The sequence below is a fragment of the Lithobates pipiens genome, unplaced genomic scaffold, assembly GCF_037356315.1.
Source record: "Lithobates pipiens isolate NorthernLeopardFrog02 unplaced genomic scaffold, aLitPip1_a1.2 Scaffold_18, whole genome shotgun sequence".
NCBI lineage: Eukaryota > Metazoa > Chordata > Amphibia > Anura > Ranidae > Lithobates > Lithobates pipiens.
The window spans coordinates 645343442-645362295 of NW_027507758.1; the positions used below are offsets into that span (position 1 = coordinate 645343442).

An 18854-nucleotide genomic window follows, 5' to 3' on the forward strand; every position below is an offset into this window, starting at 1 on the left:
TGTGCACGGTTACAACCTTTCTGGAGGGAGGTTCACCGCCTAATATGCCAAATTACGACGCACTCAATTGACTTCTCACCGGTCCAAATGCTCCTTCATCACTCGACACTTTCACTGAAAACTTATCATCGCTCTCTCTTGTTACATTTGCTAAACGCGGCTAAAATGTGTATTCCTCCATTATGGAAATCTACTATACCGCCCTCTATCACTAATTGGATTAACAGAGTCTCAAATGTCGCTGAAATGGAAAATTTAATCTGGCAAGCCAAGGATGCTCCTTCTAAATATTGGGCGACTTGGGCATGTTGGCACCATTTTCACACTTCAGCGGACTGTCACAAACTGTTGACCGGAGTCTCACCTTAGAGAGAATTAGATACTCATTTATCTCATTAAAGTCTCTCCCTTCGGGGGCTTCCCCTGAGCCTTTCCCATCCCTAATGCATGCCAATTTAAATACTGTTAGGCCTTGTATTCTTACGCCTCCTGACACAGTGGTCTTTATCTCCCATGTCACCTTGACCCTTCTGTAGGCCTCATCCAAAGCCGTTATTCTATCCAATCCTCCTGAGGATTATGCCGAGTTTTCAATTAAGGTTTTAGAAATAGCTTAACATTTACTGAATACTTTAAGGTTTTTTTGTTATACTATTACTTGGCAAGTCTGCATGGCTCATTTACAGCCAGTTTTCTATTTCAAGTTGTTGTACATGTTGTGTTAATTTGCTAATTTTATTGGTTAATACTGTTCTAGATCCATTGTATTTTATGCAACTGTATATTGGTATTAGCATTCCTTGTACCATGTGTATACTTCAATAAAAGACTTTTGGAAAAAAAATATTGCAATGACCGCCATTTTATTATCCAGGGTGTCTAAAAAAAAAAAAAAAAATTATATATATAATTTTTGGGGTTTCTAAGTAATTTTCTAGCAAAAAAAATTATTTTAACTTGTAAACAACAAATCTCAAAAAGAGTCTCGGGGCTGAAGTGGTTAACAGGTTAGGTAGAATAGTTCAACTCTTGTGGGGTGGAGGAGAAATTGCCCACATCCCTAATATGAACCACAAAAAAAGAGACCCCCTGGTGGGACTTTGAAGGACAATGACTCCAATTGGGCGTAGACCAGTTAAATATGTAAAATATTGATTTTATTATTGCAAAATATAAAATAGGACACAGAATTAACTATGTCAAGTAAAATACAATTAGACAAAATACATAAATGATGTGTAGCATAATAATCATGAAATCACAACTAATAGTGGTTGTCATTTCATGAGTATTATGCTACACATCATTTATGCTTTTTACCTATACAAGAACTCAAGTGGCAAGCCAGGCATTTTGAGTGTGGAGCGTTTTTTTTCTTTGGGTCGGCGCTGCAGCGGGCATCATAATTGAAAATGGATCCACATTGGGGCCCCCTTGTTAATGGGTCTTCCAGATTTCAATAAGCCCCCGCCCACGGATCCCCACAACCACCACCCAGGGTTGTCGAGAAGAGGCACTTGTCCATGGGGGACAAGGTGCTTTGGGATGTGAGGCCCCCCTGCACCAAAGCACTCCCCCATGTTGAGGGCATGTGGCCTGGTATGGTTCAAGAAGGGGGTACTCACTCATCCCCACCAATTCCCGTCCTATCAGGCTGCATGCTCGGATAAGGGTCTGGTATGGATTGGAGGGGGGCTCCTATGTTTTTTTTTCACTTTTTTATTGCTGACAATGTTTTTTTTTCTATTCAACTGTCAGGGGAGAAGCCTATTGACAGCTGATGGCTCATAGGTTGTGAAGGATGCCACGGCCAGCTTCCTGGCCCCACTCCTTAATAACCAGATGTTTGCTGAACCCTGATTGGGCAAGGCATTACCCAATCAGGGCTCAGAATGCACTGTACAGCGTGTAGCGTGCATTGCAGAGTGTTCAGCGGGGCGAACACCCACTGAATGCCCTGCAAATTCGGGTGTTCGCCAAGCGGCAATGTTAGGACCAAACTGTTTGCCCAACTTTAATTGCAAAAAACATGCTGTGTATAAATCAGAACTACCAATAATTGTTAATCATCTACCTGATGATGGTGGGGGATGGTGTGATCTTCCTGTGTGGAATCCCGGGAATACAGAAGACGGGGACATCTCTCTGGTGGGTTCCCATTACTGGATCCATCTGTAGGAAACACACACACTGACTGAATACATTGTTTCTATGTGTTTATCAGATGATGGGGGATCTAGGTGGAGCCTCCGCACTGCTCTCTCCTTTACAATAAAGTCTCCTCTTACCCGGTGATGTGAGGGGCGGCTGATTGTCCATCATGACGTCCTTGTAGAGATCCTTGTGTCCTTCTAAATACTCCCACTCCTCCATGGAGAAATAGACACTGACATCCTGACACCTTATAGGAACCTGACACACACAATGATACAGTCACCATCCAGACACATCCCTTGTCTGTTACTGGATAATGTCCCACAATTCCCAGAATCCTCCTCACCTCTCCTCCATCATCTCTCTGGTGACTTCTAGAATCTTCTTTGTATTTCTCTATTCTATCAGGGAGGGAGGTGGAGGCAATGTGATGGTCATATGATCTCCAGACTTCACAGGAGGAAAACTCTAGATCTGAACACAAATAGAAAAAATAAATGATATTCCCAGAATCCTCCTCACCTCTCCATTCAGGTCTCCATTTTATTAAAGCTCCACTTCAGAATGAGGTATGATTTACCCCACAGGACCCCCACACTATGCAGGATAAAAGCTTGTAGCAGGCATTCTGATGTCATTACATACAATGCAGGACCAACAGTCCCACTTTGCTAGTGAGGATGCCAAGGGTCCGAAGAACAAGAAGGAGCTCAGAGACAAATAAGAATATTGCTCAGCCAATGGGAGATGATCTCAGCATGACTTACATAACAAAGGAGATGAGGGGGAGGGGTGAAAGTCACGTATGGTGACCATAGAGACATGGAAATTCAGCTGGTTCAGCAGGGATCGGTCACATTTCCATCCATGTGTGGTCACTGCCCGATAAAAGTCACTCCATCAGCAGCTGCAGCCAATAGCTTCAACACTGATCTGTGTATTCTGAGAGCAGAGGAGCGCCCCCCATTGTCAGAATACAATAGTGCAGCGGGGAGGATTCCCCCACCCCCCTCCAATGTGTGGATGGGGGAATCACTTCCGTTTTTCCTCTCATCCCGCTGGATGAACGATAAAACTGAACCATGTATGGCCAGCTTTGGAAGGAAGATATATTCATCATCAACTGATCCCCGTGAAGGGGTTAATCTAGGTTTCCACACACTATATATATATATATATATATATATATATATATATATATATATATATATATATTATCCCCTACTCTTGCTACCTTCAGACGACCCCTGAAAACTCATCTCTTCAGGGAAGCCGATCACGTCTCCAACTGATCTTTTATCACTTCCATCAGATCATTCCCGACAGTTACAACCTTTTGTACCACCTGCCCCACCCTATTAGATTGTAAGCTCTTCTGAGCAGGGCCCTCTTAATTCTCTTGTATTTTATTGTATTATAACTGTATTGTCTCCATTTTATATTGTAAAGTGCTGCGTAAACTGTTGGCGCTATATAAGTCCTGTATAATAATAATAATAATACATGTGTGTATCATCATCTGCTGGAGATAAAAGACATCACAGTGACTATGGAGGAAGAGGACGGACATGACGGGGGGGGGGGGGGGGGTGATGAATGAAGAGTGCAGAGAGAGAGCACACAGAGGCAAATCACCAGGAACCCGACACGCGGGGCATTTATTGGGGGACTCGGGGTACAGGCAGGAGGAGAATTAGTCCACAGAACACACAATAGATACAGCAATGAAGAGCGATCCTCAGGGGGGTAATATGGGACAGATAAGGGTTGTTATTTAATGGGGCAAACAGAAGACACAGAAATGAGGGGTGCTCCTCAGGACAGCAAAGGGGTGATAGTCTACAGGGCAGAGCAGTGTTGGCACATAGGATAGCAAGACAAAGTACAATGAAAAATTCCACCAGATAATGTAACACCACACAGGTAGTCCACGTAGGATGGCCAGGGAAATGGGCCCGACTCAGGGACAGAGATCCAGGTCCAAAAAAGGGCAGAGATCAGGGTGTGATGGGTTAAGTATAGGAAATTGCAGATATCCAGGCCAACAGGGGTCGGGGCTGGTAGCTGAAGAAGAGCAGGCAGGGTGAAGTCCAGAACAGGGCAGATATCCAGGCCAACAGGGGTAGGGGCTGGTAGCTGAAGCAGGGCAGGCAGGGTGAAGTCCATGGGCCCTTGGAGGGGGCTGGGAGGGTCTGACCACAGCTCAGCAGCACAGACAATACAGATCTATATGTCCAGGGTGCAGAGAGCAGCACCCAGTCCATACTGACCCATCAGACTCAGCAGTTCTAAGCACCTTCCAGTGAGGTCTGCAGCCATCAGCTCCTCTCTGTGTCCATCATGGAAGGCGACTCTCACCAGACTGACCCCCTTCTTTGTGTTGTGAATTCAGCCAGAGACCTCCCCTCAGATTCAGGTGGTGCCGAGGTGTCTGGCTCTATCCTGACACAATATACAATCATTTATGTGCTTCTTACTGAGGGAGCCTCATGTCCTCCCCCTGTGGGGACCCCGGAACTCACACTCCACATTATACCGATACACAGACTGCGTTATACATTGTATCCCAATTAGAGATTGTCCATTTTATAAAACTAAATACAAACATCTAATACTTCTGACCTTCACTAATAGGGGGTTACTGGGTGTAAATAGAAAATACGATCTTATTACCTCCTCTGCTACTTCTTCCAGCAACGTCTTCTCTCTACTTCCTCCCGACTCACCTCTCACCCGGAACTTCCTGTCTGTACCTGACATCACTTCCTGTCTTCCATAGAGACTTCCTGTCTGGGTAAAAGTGAGATCACAGCCTTGTGGAGATCAGAGGAACTGCAGCCCTGAGAAACGTCTGGTAGTGTGAACCCGGCCTTGTGCTGTGTGTGTATGTACTGTATATCCTTATAGATGGGATCATCTCCACTCCCACCAAGGGGGATAGAAATGTATTACTGCTCGGGGGGGGGAGACATTTTGGCCCCTTTGATTTTGCAGTAAAATTGATGTCAGATTTAGTCATGTAGAACATCTGTTATATGGATACAAAGAGCCCCAGCTGAGAGTAAAGGGTGGAAATGGCTCCTGATCCCCAGATTTGGGCAATTATGTTACCAATATAAATAGAATAAAACCCGCGCTATGTGTAACAACTCAAATACCTACAGAAATAACTTATACCGGACTGCTGCTGTAACAAAGGTAAGTGTTCCCTTTATCAACTAAAAGAGCATTATGTGTCACAGCGCTGTCCTATTGTGTGTGCACATAAATCATCACAAATACACTAAAATATGTGGAGACATTCATATATAAAGTGCTAGGGGCTCAAATAATATTCTCTGCAGATCTACTGTTTCCACTTTACGCCTACTTCACTGATCTTATGGTGTTTATCAATAAATTATATAAACTGATCCATGTGCAAATTCATATACAACATAAAGTGCTTTGTGCTCAAGATGCTGTTCCCTGCAGATCCACTGCTTTCACTTTGCACCTACTTCTTTAATCGTATAATATTTGCTGCTATATTAAATAGACTAAAAATCTGTGCAAGTTCATGTAATAATATAATATTTTGTGCTCAATAAAGTGTTCTCTGCAAGTCCACTGCTTCCACTTTGCATCTACTTCAATGAACTTATTATTATTATTATTATTATATTATTTAGCTCAAAATAAATCCACCAATCAATGAAAAGTTGATAAGGTGTAAAGTTCTCGGTGCCCCAAACTGTGGCAGCTGTAATGTAGCCACGCCTTCTTCCCCCTCTTACACACGGGATGATGAGGGCGCCCCCTTACTGGTGATTTTTATTGATTTGTGGATTTTTTTTAGCAAAATCAGTTTGTTGAAGTAGATGCAAAGTGGAAGCAGTGGACTTGCAGAGAACACTATTGAGCACAAAATATTGACATGAATTTGCACAGATTTTCAGTTTATTTATTATAGCAGCAAATATAAGATTAAAGAAGTGGATGCAAAGTGGGAAGCAGGAGATCTGCAGGGAACAGCATCTTGAGCACAAAGCACTTTATGTTGTATATGAATTTGCACATGGATCAGTTTACTTCATTTATTGATAAACACCATAAGATCAGTGAAGTAGGTGTAAAGTGAAAGCAGTAGATCTGCAGAGAATATTATTTGAGCCCCCAGCACATTATATATGAATGTTCCTCTGATCTCCACAAGGTGGTGATCTCACTTCTACCCAGACAGGAAGTCTCCATGGAGTACAAACAGGAAGTGATGTCAGGCATGACAGGAAGTAAAGTCAGCTAGAGACAGGAAGTTCCATGTGTTAGAGGACACCTTGTTGGATCTGGTGGCAGAGGAGGTAATATGTAGATGAACCCCTTCAGGGGGATCAGTTGATGATGAATATATCTTCCTTCCAAAGCTGGCCATACATGGTTCAGTTTTATCGTTCATCCAGCGGGATAAGAGGAAAAAACTGAAGTGATTCCCCCATCCACACATTGGAGGGGGAATCCTCCCCACTGCACTATTGTATTCTGACAATGGGGGGGCGCTCCTCCGCTCTCAGAATACACAGATCAGTGATGAAGCTATTGGCTGCAGCTGCTGATGGAGTGACTTTTATCTGGCAGTGGCCACACATGGATGGAAATGTGACCGATCCCTGCTGAACCAGCTGAATTTCCATGTCTCTATGGTCACTAGTGATGGACGAACTTCCGACGGGACGTTTCGCGAACGCGGACCGCGAACGAGGCCGACCGTTCGCGGTGGGCCCCATTAAGTTCAATGGGAGGCGAACTTTGCAAACCTTTAGGTCAAATTTGCAGCCACAAGATAATTATTAGCTGGGCAAACATAGTCCCACCACATGGCCAATGACATAACACATGTATGAGGTGAATTTGGGATCGATAACTGCAAGCATTCTTTTTTTATATGGGAAATTGTTGTGACAATTCAGGACTGTGGAACGCATGAAGGCAATGGAGGAGAGGGAAGGTCAGGGACCAGGGTAGGCAAAGAAGAGGGTGCAGGAGATGATCACCAGCAGCGTGACATACAGCAATGACACCTGCACCGTGATAGAGGGCAGCGTGACATAAAGCATTAACACCAGCACCGTGATATACAGCATTGACAGCAACACCGTGATAGAGAGCACTGACATCAGAAGCGTGACATACAGCACTGACATCAGCACCGTGATAGGGAGCACTGACATCAGCAGCGTGACATAAATCACTCACATCAGCACCGTGATATACAGCACTGACATCAGCACCGTGATAGAGAGCACTGACATCAGAAGCGTGACATACAGCAATGACACCTGCACCGTGATAGAGTCATCTGACAACAGCACCGCGATAGAGGGCACTGACATCAGCAGCGTGACATAAAGCATTAACACCAGCACTGTGACATACAGCATTGACAGCAACACCGTGATAGAGAGCACTGACATCAGAAGCGTGACATACAGCACTGACAGCAGCACCGTGACAGAGAGCACTGACATCAGCAGCGTGACATTAAGCACTCACACCAGCACCGTGATATACAGCACCGTAAGCAGTCCCAGGAGGAAGTCAGCACAGCACAGGGATGGTGTGATCCCCTCATAATAAGAACCCCCAGGACGAAGTCAGCACAGCACAGGGATGGTGTGATCCCCTCATAATAAGCAGGCCCAGGAGTAAGTCAGCACAGGGATGGTGTGATCCCCTCATAATAAGCAGGCCCAGGAGAAACTCAGCACAGCACAGGGATGGTGTGATCCCCTCATAATAAGAACCCCCAGGAGGAAGTCAGCACAGCACAGGGATGGTGTGATCCCCTCATAAGCAGCCCCAGTAGAAATATGACACCGCTCAACCTCTTCAAAGAGGAGGGTAGGGGCATATAGTACGGTGTGCTTTTTTGGGACAAGGAAGTGAGCCAAATGAAGAAAGAAGGTCTGTGTGCTTGATTAAAAAAATTGTTTATAGACATATACATGGTCTACTGGTCACATGTGTTGAATTCCTCCGAGATCCATGCCTCATTCATTTTTAGAAATGTGAGGTAGTTAACACTGTCGTGAGCTAGGCGAGTACGCTTATCGGTCACGATCCCCCCTGCTGCGCTGAACGTCCTTTCGGACAGGACACTGGATGAGGGGCAAGCCAACAGTTCGATTGCAAATTGGGCAAGCTCTGGCCAGAGGTCAAGCCTGCCCACCCAGTAGTCCAGGGGTTCATCACTCCTCAGAGCGTCCACATCGGCCGTTAACCCAATGTAGTCGGACACCTGACGGTCTAGGCGTTCCCTGATGCTGGATCCGGATGACACCTGTCGATGGGTCGGCTGAAAGAATGACCTCATATCCGAAGTCACCAACACATCTTCAAACTGCCCTCTTCTTGCAGGCGCTGTTGGATTGGTACCCGCAACTCCTTCTCTGGGAGTGGGAATTGCTCCTCTGCCAGCGCACGCAAAAGCAGAATGCAGCATTTCTCGAAGCAAGGCCTGGAAGTGCTGCATTCTGACAGCCCTCTGCGACGGCGGTAACATTTCCGCCATTTTGTGTTTGTACCGGGGGTCTAAGTACGTTGCCACCCAGTACTGGTCCTTGACCCTTATGCTTTTTATACGGGGGTCCCTATTAAAACACTGGAGCATGAAGGCCCCCATTTGCACTATAGTGGAAGTGGTGTGGTGGCCTGGCTCCTGCTCATCATCCAGGATAATGTCGTCCTCTTCATTCTCCTCTCCCCATCCACGCACAACAGGGATCCCAGAAAGGTTTAAAGCATGCTCTTCTTGCTCCTCCTCATCCGCCCCGGCACCATCCTCCTCTGACTCCTCATCAGACTCCAGTTGTTGACTTGTCTCAGATAGAGTAGCCCCCCCTGGGAATTCATCCAGCATTGCAACTTCCTCATCTTCCCGCTCCTGCTCCTCCACAGCCTGATCAATGACACTACTGTAAGGGCTTACCTAGATTGGAGTCCATGTTGCAGAGATGTAGGCTCACCCTTGCAAATAAACACAGCCCACAGTAACAAACAGATAAGCTACCTGGGCTGTGAATCTGTGCACGGGGGCTTGACAGGAATTTGCCAAAGGATTGTCCAGGTAAAGCCGTAGTCAGGGATTCCAGAAGACAGAATAAACGATATACAAGCCAGGGTCGGTAGCCGGGGTCAGTCTTGGAACTCAGGAACACAGGAACACAGGAACACAGGAACACAGGAACACAGGAACACAGGAACACAGGAACACAGGAACACAGGAACCTTTGGCAACAAGAGACAATGAACTGACAAAGCCCTCAGAGTGAGGCAGTGTTTTATACCCTAGCTGATTAGGTAACCTGCCACAGCTGATCCAAGAGTGAAAGGTACAAACAGAATTGCCCACAGTACTAATGCAAAACTAGACATGGCTGGAAAGCAGGCAGAATAGAACTGAGGTGTGGCTCAAAGGGAAGGTAACGGGAACAACTACTGGCAGTCATGAGTTCAGAGCCACTTGAGGCGTGACTACACCTGGCTGTCCAAAATACACGGTAGGGACCGTGACAACTACGCAATGCATGCTCCATAAAGAAGGCATAAGGTACCATGTCACTGATGGCGCCATGGCTGCAAATGACCAGTTTGGTGATCTCCTCAAATGGCCGCAGAAGTCTGCATGCGTCGCGCATGAGCAGCCACTGGCGCGGTGAAAAAAAACCCAGCTCCCCAGAACCGTTTCTTTCGCAGAGTTCATACAGGTAGATGTTAACTGCACGTTTCTGCTGGAGCAGCCTATCAAGCATATAGAAGGTTGAGTTCCATCGCGTCGGGCAATCGCAAATAAGACGTCTGACCGGCAGATGGTGTCGCCGCTGAATGTCAGCAAGGCGAGCCATGGCCGCGTAAGATCTTCTGAAATGTGCCGAGATTTTCCTTGCCTGCCGCAAGATGTCCTGGACCCCAGGGTATTTGACAAGGAATCGCTGCACGACCAAGTTTAAGACGTGTGCCATGCATGGCATGTGCGTGATTTTGCCCTGTTTCAATGCGCTAAGCAGATTGGCACCGTTGTCACACACCACTTTACCAACTGTCAAATTGAGCGGTGTTAGCCACTGATCTGCCTGTGAACGCAAAGCTGAAAGGAGTGCCGGGCCACTGTGGCTCTTGGCTTCCAGGCACAACAGACGCAGCACGGCATGGCAACGTCTCACCTGGCATGTGGAATAGGTTCTGGGGAGCTTGGGCGGTGCAGCGGAAGAGACGCTAGCAGCGGAAAAGGAGGAGGCAGCTGAGGAGGAGAGGGAGGAGGATGGAGTAGGAGGAGGAGGAGAAGAAGAGTCAGGCCTGCATGCAATCCGTGGCGGTAAAACCAAATCTACGCGGGTGCCACGGGTTACATGCTTGACGGCCGTCAGAAGGTTCACCCAGTGGGCAGTAAAAGTGATATACCTTCCCTGCCCGTGTTTGCTAGACCACGTGTCTGTGGTCAGATGTATCTTGGCACCGACACTGTGTGCCAGAGATACATTCACTTGCCGCTGAACATGGCCATATAGCTCTGGGATACCCTTCTCAGAGAAATACTTCCTTCCTGGGACCTTCCATTGTGGAGTTCCAATGGCCACAAATTTGCGAAAGGCCTCCGAGTCCACCAGTTTATATGGCAGTAGTTGGCGGGCTATGAGTTCTGACAAGCCAGCCGTCAATCGTTGGGCAAGAGGGTTATCCGGCGTCATCATTTTTTTACGCTCGAACATTAGGCCCACAAAAGCCTGCCTTTTTGCAGGAAAATGTGAGCTTGGCATGATGGAAGGTGGAGTGGAGGACAATTGTGAGGAGAGAGGAGAAGGAGAAGTAGAAGACGAGGCTGGACGGTGAGAGCCTGCAGTGTGGCTTTGTGTGTTCCGTTGCTCCCACTCGGCTCAGTGATGGCTGCCCATGTGCCTTCTTAAGGCGGTCGTCCCTAGGTGAGTGTTGGGCTTACCGCGACTAATGCGTTGACTGCAAAGATTGCAGATGGCAACGCTATTCTCAGCAGCGGACACGTTAAAAAAAGCCCACACTGTGGAGCCATGTGCCGGTGTCCTGGGAGCGCGAGATGTGACCGTACATGGTCGATGACTCGCTCCTGATACATTTGCAGTCTGCTTTGTCCCTCCTGTGCAATGTAAGTTAGTCCTGCTTCTCCCTATCTGCTGGTCCATATCTCCCTCTGAACTCCCCTCCTCTTCCTCTCTTGTGGGCACCCATGTGACATCACTAGACACGTCATCATCAACGTCACCTTCCCCACCGCTATAAGTAGAGATCTCGGAGTAGGCAGCAACACCGGGGACCAACCTCCTCCTTGGGCCGATCAGGGTACTGTCGTCAGACTGCTGAGTAGCGGTTGTTGCTACCTCCTCTTCCTGATCCAATGCCAAGAGTGGCTGTGCATCACAAATGTCCTCTTGATATGGATCGGAAAATAATTCCTGTGACTCAAGCGGAAGGTATGTGGTGGTGGTGGTGGGGGTGTTGTTGGTGGTAGTGTCTTTGGGGGTGCACATAGCAGAGAGTGCAGAAGAGGGTGCAGATCGAGAGGATGAGGAGGGTGCAGAAGAGTAAGGCTGAGTGAGCCACTCAACCAAGTCTGGTGCGTCCTTTAAAGTAATTGAACGCACCTTCTGCAACTTCCCACTTTGGCTCAAGGCTGTTGCTCCTGCCCTACCCCTACCACCCCTGCAGAAGGGCCTGCCTCTTCCTCTGCCTGTCATTTTTTAAATCACCCTGTGACAAAACTCTTAGTCCCTATACCGATGAAGGACTGCTGCAGTATAGGGCAGCAGTCAGCAGTGGTGCACCTCAACCCTATGTATTGTGGACCAATAGTGGTCCTTACAGAACAGCAGACTGTACCGCACTCAACCCTATGTACTGTAGCACCCTACACCAAGTTACCAGTCCTTATAAGGACCTTTGTGGACCAAGTAGGTTGTGTGTGACTGATTAGCAGACTGTACGTCAGTCCCTATACCAATGAAGGACTACTGCAGTATAGGGCAGCGGTCAGCAGTGGTGCACCTCAACCCTATGTATTGTGGACCGATAGCGGTCCTTACAGAACAGCAGACTGTACCGCACTCAACCCTATGTACTGTAGCACCCTACACCAAGTTACCAGTCCTTATAAGGACCTTTGTGGACCAAGTAGGTTGTGTGTGACTGATTAGCAGACTGTACGTCAGTCCCTATACCGATGAAGGACTGCTGCAGTATAGGGCAGCGGTCAGCAGTGGTGCACCTCAACCCTATGTATTGTGGACCGATAGCGGTCCTTACAGAACAGCAGACTGTACCGCACTCAACCCTATGTACTGTAGCACCCTACACCAAGTTACCAGTCCTTATAAGGACCTTTGTGGACCAAGTAGGTTGTGTGTGACTGATTAGCAGACTGTACGTCAGTCCCTATACCGATGAAGGACTGCTGCAGTATAGGGCAGCGGTCAGCAGTGGTGCACCTCAACCCTATGTATTGTGGACTGATAGCGGTCCTTACAGAACAGCAGACTGTACCGCACTCAACCCTATGTACTGTAGCACCCTACACCAAGTTACCAGTTCTTATAAGGACCTTTGTGGACCAAGTAGGTTGTGTGTGACTGATTAGCAGACTGTACGTCAGTCCCTATACTGCTGAAGGACTGCTGCAGTATAGGGCAGCAGTCAGCAGTGGTGCACCTCAACCCTATGTATTGTGGACCGATAGCGGTCCTTACAGAACAGCAGACTGTACCGCACTCAACCCTATGTACTGTAGCACCCTACACCAAGTTACCAGTCCTTATAAGGACCTTTGTGGACCAAGTAGGTTGTGTGTGACTGATTAGCAGACTGTACGTCAGTCCCTATACCGCTGAAGGACTGCTGCAGTATAGGGCAGCGGTCAGCAGTGGTGCACCTCAACCCTATGTATTGTGGACCGATAGTGGTCCTTACAGAACAGCAGACTGTACCGCACTCAACCCTATGTACTGTAGCACCCTACACAGACCAAGTTACCAGTCCTGATAAAGAGCTTTGTGGAACAAGTGAGTTGTGAATGATTAGTAGACTGCAGCAGAAGGGCAGCAGTCAAGTATAATATTCTTTCTATATTTGGAAGAAAGACTATTATACGTGTACAAGCCTATTACCGTACCACTGATACCAGTCCTGAAAAGAACCTTTGTGGAACTAATAGTAACAGCAACTGTTTAAACTGACCCTCACTGCCTGACACACTGCTTCCTTCCTGTCCCTATACAAACTGGCAAAACAGAGGAGACTGGAACAATTACTGGTCACTCGAATAGCTCTTTTGTGGACCTGATAGTAACAGCTAATGATGATGATGATGATGATGATGATGACTAATCTGGCTGTCCCTAAAATAGCAGCAGACACAGCGCTCTGTCCCTTTCTCTAAACTGACAAAAGACACTCAGGCTGCTGCAAGAATCAGTAGCACAGCAAACCTATATACACCTAACACCTATACCAGTCCTGAAAAGAACTTTTGTGTACCAAATAGCTAGCGTTTTATCTGTCCCGGCTCCAAACAGCAACCTTTCCCTATAGTGACAGAAGAAAGAATGTAAAATGGCCGCCAGATCGGGTGTATTTATAAGTTAGGGGGAATGTCCAAGTGTCCATGTGCTGTCATGTCTCAATTGGCTGTCCTGTACCCCATGATGGATGTGTCATCATAGGTCAAAGTTCTTTCACACATTAAACACGTAAGTCTGCCGGGGCGAACGACGCCAATAGTCGAGCAAACGAGTGGACCGCGAACGGCCGAAATTCGCCGCGAAACGACCGCCGGGCGAACCGTTCGGCCATCACTAATGGTCACCATAAGTGACTTCCTCCCCTCCCCCTCAACTCCTTCATTATGTCATGCTGAGATCATCTCCCATTGGCTGAGCAATATTCTCATTTGTCTCTGAGCTCCTTCTTGCTATTCCTCGTCCTGCCTGTTGTTTCCTTGGATTGATTTTCTGTGTAGTGACCCCGGCTTCATCTCTTGGATGCGCTCGTCTGTTGCTTGTCCTGACCTTTATCCTGATTCCTGGATCTCCTCCTCATCTCTCCTCATATACTTGCATAGTAGGTGAGGTTGAAAAAAGACACAAGTCCATCAAATGTGTGTGATTATATGTCAGTATTACATTGTATATCCTGTATGTTGCGGTCGTTCAGGTGATTATCTAATAGTCTCTTGAATCTATCGATGCCCCCCCCCCCCGCTGAGACCATCACCTGTGGAAGGAAATTCCACATCCTCGCCGCTCTTACATTAAAGAACCCTCTACATAGTTTAAGGTTAAACCTCTTTTCTTCTAATTTTAACGAGTGGCCACGTGTCTTGTTAAACTCTCTTCTGCAGAATTTTTTTTTCCCTATTGTGGGGTCACCAGTCCGGTATTTATATATTGTGGGGTCACCAGTCCGGTATTTACGGTATATATTGTGGGGTCACCAGTCCGGTATTTATATATTGTGGGGTCACCAGTCCGGTATTTATATAATGAAATCATATCCCCTCTCAAGCGTCTCTTCTCCAGAGAGAATAAGTTCAGAGCTCACAACCTTTCCTCATAACTAATATCCTCCAGACCCTTTATTAGCTTTGTTGCCCTTCTTTGTAGTCGCTCCATTTCCAGTACATCCTTCCTGAGGACTGGTGCCCAGAACTTGACAGTATACTCCAGGTGCGGCCGGACCAGAGTCTTGTAGAGGGGAGAATTTTTGTTTTATCTCTGGAGTTGATCCCCTTTTTAATGCCAATATTCTGTCTGCTTTGTTAGCCTGTTCCTTTTCCATCATAGATCCTCCATATCCTTTTACATTTAAGGCCGCGTACACACGGGCGGACTGTCTGCCCAACTTAGTTCTCCGAAACACATTTCAGCGGACAGTCCGCTCGTGTGTGGGCTTCAGCGGACTTTTTCAGCGGACAGTCTGGCGGACTAAGTCTTTCAGAATGTTGGAAAGACTGTCCGTCGGACTCGCATTTCAGCGGACAGTCCGCTCGTGTGTGGGCTTCAGCGGACTTTTTCAGCGGACAGTCTGGCGGACTAAGTCTTTCGGAATGTTGGAAAGACTGTCCGTTGGACTCGCATTTCAGCGGACAGTCCGCCCGTGTGTGTGCCAGTCCGCCCTACTTTTGAAATGAGCGGACTTTTCCCGCCCGGAGAAAAGTCCGCTCATTTCGAGCGGGTATCCAGGTAGGCGGGGCCCGCGACGGAGACGTCGCTGGCCCCGCCGCCTGGTATGGACTTAAAGGGGAACCCCAACGCCGAAAAAAATTGGCGTGGGGGTGCCCCCCAAGTCCACAACAGACCCTTGTCCAAGCACGCTACCCGGCCGGCCAGGAAAGGGGGGCGAGCGAGCGCCCCCCTCCTGAGCCGTACCAGCCCCACCCCCAAAGAACCTTGTCCCCATGTTGATGAGGACAAGGGCCTCTTCCCGACAACCCTGGCCGTTGCTTGTTGGGGTCTGCGGGCGGGGGGCTTATCGGAATCTGGGAGCCCCCTTTTATAAGGGGGCCCCGGATACCGGCCCCCCACCCTATGTGAATGAGTATGGGGTACAATGTACCCCTACCCATTCACCTGTGAAAAAAAGTACAAAAAAAACACAACACAGGGTTAAAATATTTTATTGCACAGCTCCGGGGGTCTTCCGTCTTCGGGGGTCTTCTCGCCGGACTCCTCCGCTATCTTCTTGTAGCTCTTTTGCTAGCGGAGGAGTCCGGCTTTCTTCCTCCCCGCCGGCCTCTTCTCCCGACTTCGGGGGTCTTGTCCCCCTCTTCGGTTCTTCTGCCGGGCCACCGCGCCTTCTTATAGCTCTTTTACAGGCGGTGGCCCGGTCTTCGGTCGCCGCCGTCGCCTTCCGTTCTTCTTCTTCTCCAGGAGATGTTGCCTCGAAGATCTCTCCGGCCGGAATGCCAGAGCCGCGCTGCGCGGCCACTTATATAGTGACAATGGGGCGGTGTCACATGGTATATGTCACATGGGCTGGTCACATGGGTTGATGTCACATGGGGACTATGACATCGTAAGGGGGCGGGGTCACCACACTGGGGTCATTATATGTATTTTTTCATCATATGTTAATTTGTTTTTTGTAACACACTTTGTCTGTTGTATACTAATTAATTCTTTATTAAATTTATTGTTAGTCGCACATTTCCCCCAAGGAAGCTCATTGCGAAACATGTTGGGAACAAGTGCTGTCAGCCTGTCATCTGGGATTCCTCTTGACGACTAGCAATGCGTATACTGTTTTCTATATTCCTGTGTACTATATGCGATGTCATAGTGTTTTTTAATGTACATCAATAAATTATTATGAATTTTTAATATTTTCTGTTTAAGTTGCATTATATCTAGCACCGCTGAAAAAATCCCCCTTTTTTCTTTCCCCCCCCCTTTCTGCCTTCCCTGGTTTCACTATGTTTATTGATTGGTTTGCGCAAAAGTTATTGCGTCTTCAAAATAGGGGATAGTTTTATGGCATTTTTATTATTTTTTTTTTACTAGTAATGGCGACGATCAGCGATTTTGTATCATGACTGCAACATTATGGTGGACACATCAGACAATTTTGACACATTTTTGGGACCATTGGCATTAATACAGCGATCAATGCTATAAAATTGCATTGATTACTGTAAAAATGTCACTGGCAGTGAAGGGGCTAACCACTAGGGGGAAGAGTTAAGTGTTCCTAGCGGAGTGTTTCTAACTGTCTGGGGGTGTGGCTGTGTGTGACACCACACTGATCGCTGTTTCCGATGACAGGGAGCAGACGATCAGTGTGCTGTCACTAGGCAGATTGGGGACATGCTGTTTACATCAGCATCTCTCCGTTCCTCAGCGATCTAGTCCACAGGACCCGCGGGCACGGTCACAAAGCTTGCGGCAGATGTGCGTGTGCATGCAGGGAAATTCAAAGTAGCATACGGGTACGTTACTTTGTCCAGCCATGCCATTCTGCTGACGTACAGTATATGTGCTGACAATAGTCAGTATAAGGATAAGGAAGTATAAGTATAAGGAAAAAACTTAAATTTTAAATAAAGAAATGTGAAGCAAAATAGGGGTCAGTGCTATCAATGCAGCCTAATCAGTACCCATTTGCAGCCTCACCATTGCCATGAAAGCAGCCTCACCATTGACATGAATGCAGCCTCACCATTGCCATGAATGCAGCCTCTGAATGCAGCCTCACCATTGCCATGAATGCAGCCTCACAAGTGTCATGAATGCAGCCCCACCAGTGCCTTAATGCAGCCTCACTATTACCATGAAGGGAAGTTTTAGGAAAATTTTTGGGGTGTGAGCTAATCCAAGAGTTGGAGGTGTATTAGGCTTCCCTGAAGAGATGAGGTTACCTATGATAAATGACATGATAAAACCATCTTGAGGATTTCTCGACGCCTGGAGTGTGCTGAGGTCTTGGATAACATCTACACAATGTTTACAGATTGGCTTTATCACCCCAACGAGCTCGCTCCAGTTCATGAATGTAATCATTATGTTTGGATGATCCCAACAGTCAGGAGACTTTCCTGTCATCCTACATGATCCCTTCTGAGGATTCTTCTATCCTTCCAAACAAATGTATGAAATCCTCGATGAGTCCTCCTTCTATGTGATCTAGAAGATCTGGAATCACAATGTCTTTATGTATGAAGTGGATGACCCAGTTTATATATTACTTATTGCTTTACAGCTTTTTTCACTCCAGGATTAGTTGTTTTATTTATATAAATGTAGCACTATTCTTTTCTCTTTCTGCGGCTACTGAGGTATGATGGCGCCACCTGTATAGTATTTAGGAGCAGAGTCTTCATAATCTGTGTGATCAGGACAGGATCTCTAACAAGCGCAGTGCCTCCACTCAATTGGGGCTTGTGAATAGCAAGTGAAATCCCAATTGAGAAATATATCTCCACATAGACAGTAATCCACACAGCTTTGTATTTGAAAGTCCATGTATTGAGGAAATAACATTCAGTGAACCATCCGACATAAAGTATTTTCCGAACAGGAACATGAAATCATTAACAGTCTCTATGTATGTCTCAGTGAGGTGAATCTGCAGCACTTACACATTCCATGTTCTCTTAGCAGGAATTCACTGTTCTCTCTCCACATGTCACTCTCCACCCACTTACCCACAAAATCCCTCGCCAGCCTCTGCTCTTCTTGATGACCTCATCCTCAGTGAGAGAGAGAGAGAGCATAGCAATCATATTGGAAAAGGGCAAACAAACACTGCATAACAAGAGCATACACTTGGTAAATGGGCAAAGAAATGATCACATCACTAAATTAGCATATACGAGGAAGTGTTCTTACTTGGAGAGATCTCCACCAACATTCCTATGTAAACATTACATCCTTGCAATTTATGTTTAACATATTCATTATGAGTGGACTGATTGAGATATATATATATATATATATATATATATATATATATATATATATATGCTTTTTGATATCTTTTTGCAATTTCTTCACCAAAAAGATAAATTTTGGGAGTTATGTTTTTATCTTTGCCCTGTTATACAGGACTGATCATTATGAGACGTTTCTTGGGGCTGCAGATCCTCTGAACTCCACAAGATGGTGATCTTACTTTGACCCAGACAGGGTATTCTATGGAATACAGACAGG

The 18854-nt window shown here is 46.7% G+C and overlaps 1 protein-coding gene across 11 annotated transcripts in view; it reads right to left on the bottom strand.

The window, feature by feature from the left end:
- The window catches only part of LOC143989625 (uncharacterized), a 346853-nt gene that overhangs the window by 14161 nt on the left and 313838 nt on the right, over positions 1 to 18854 (bottom strand). The window lies entirely within an intron of this gene.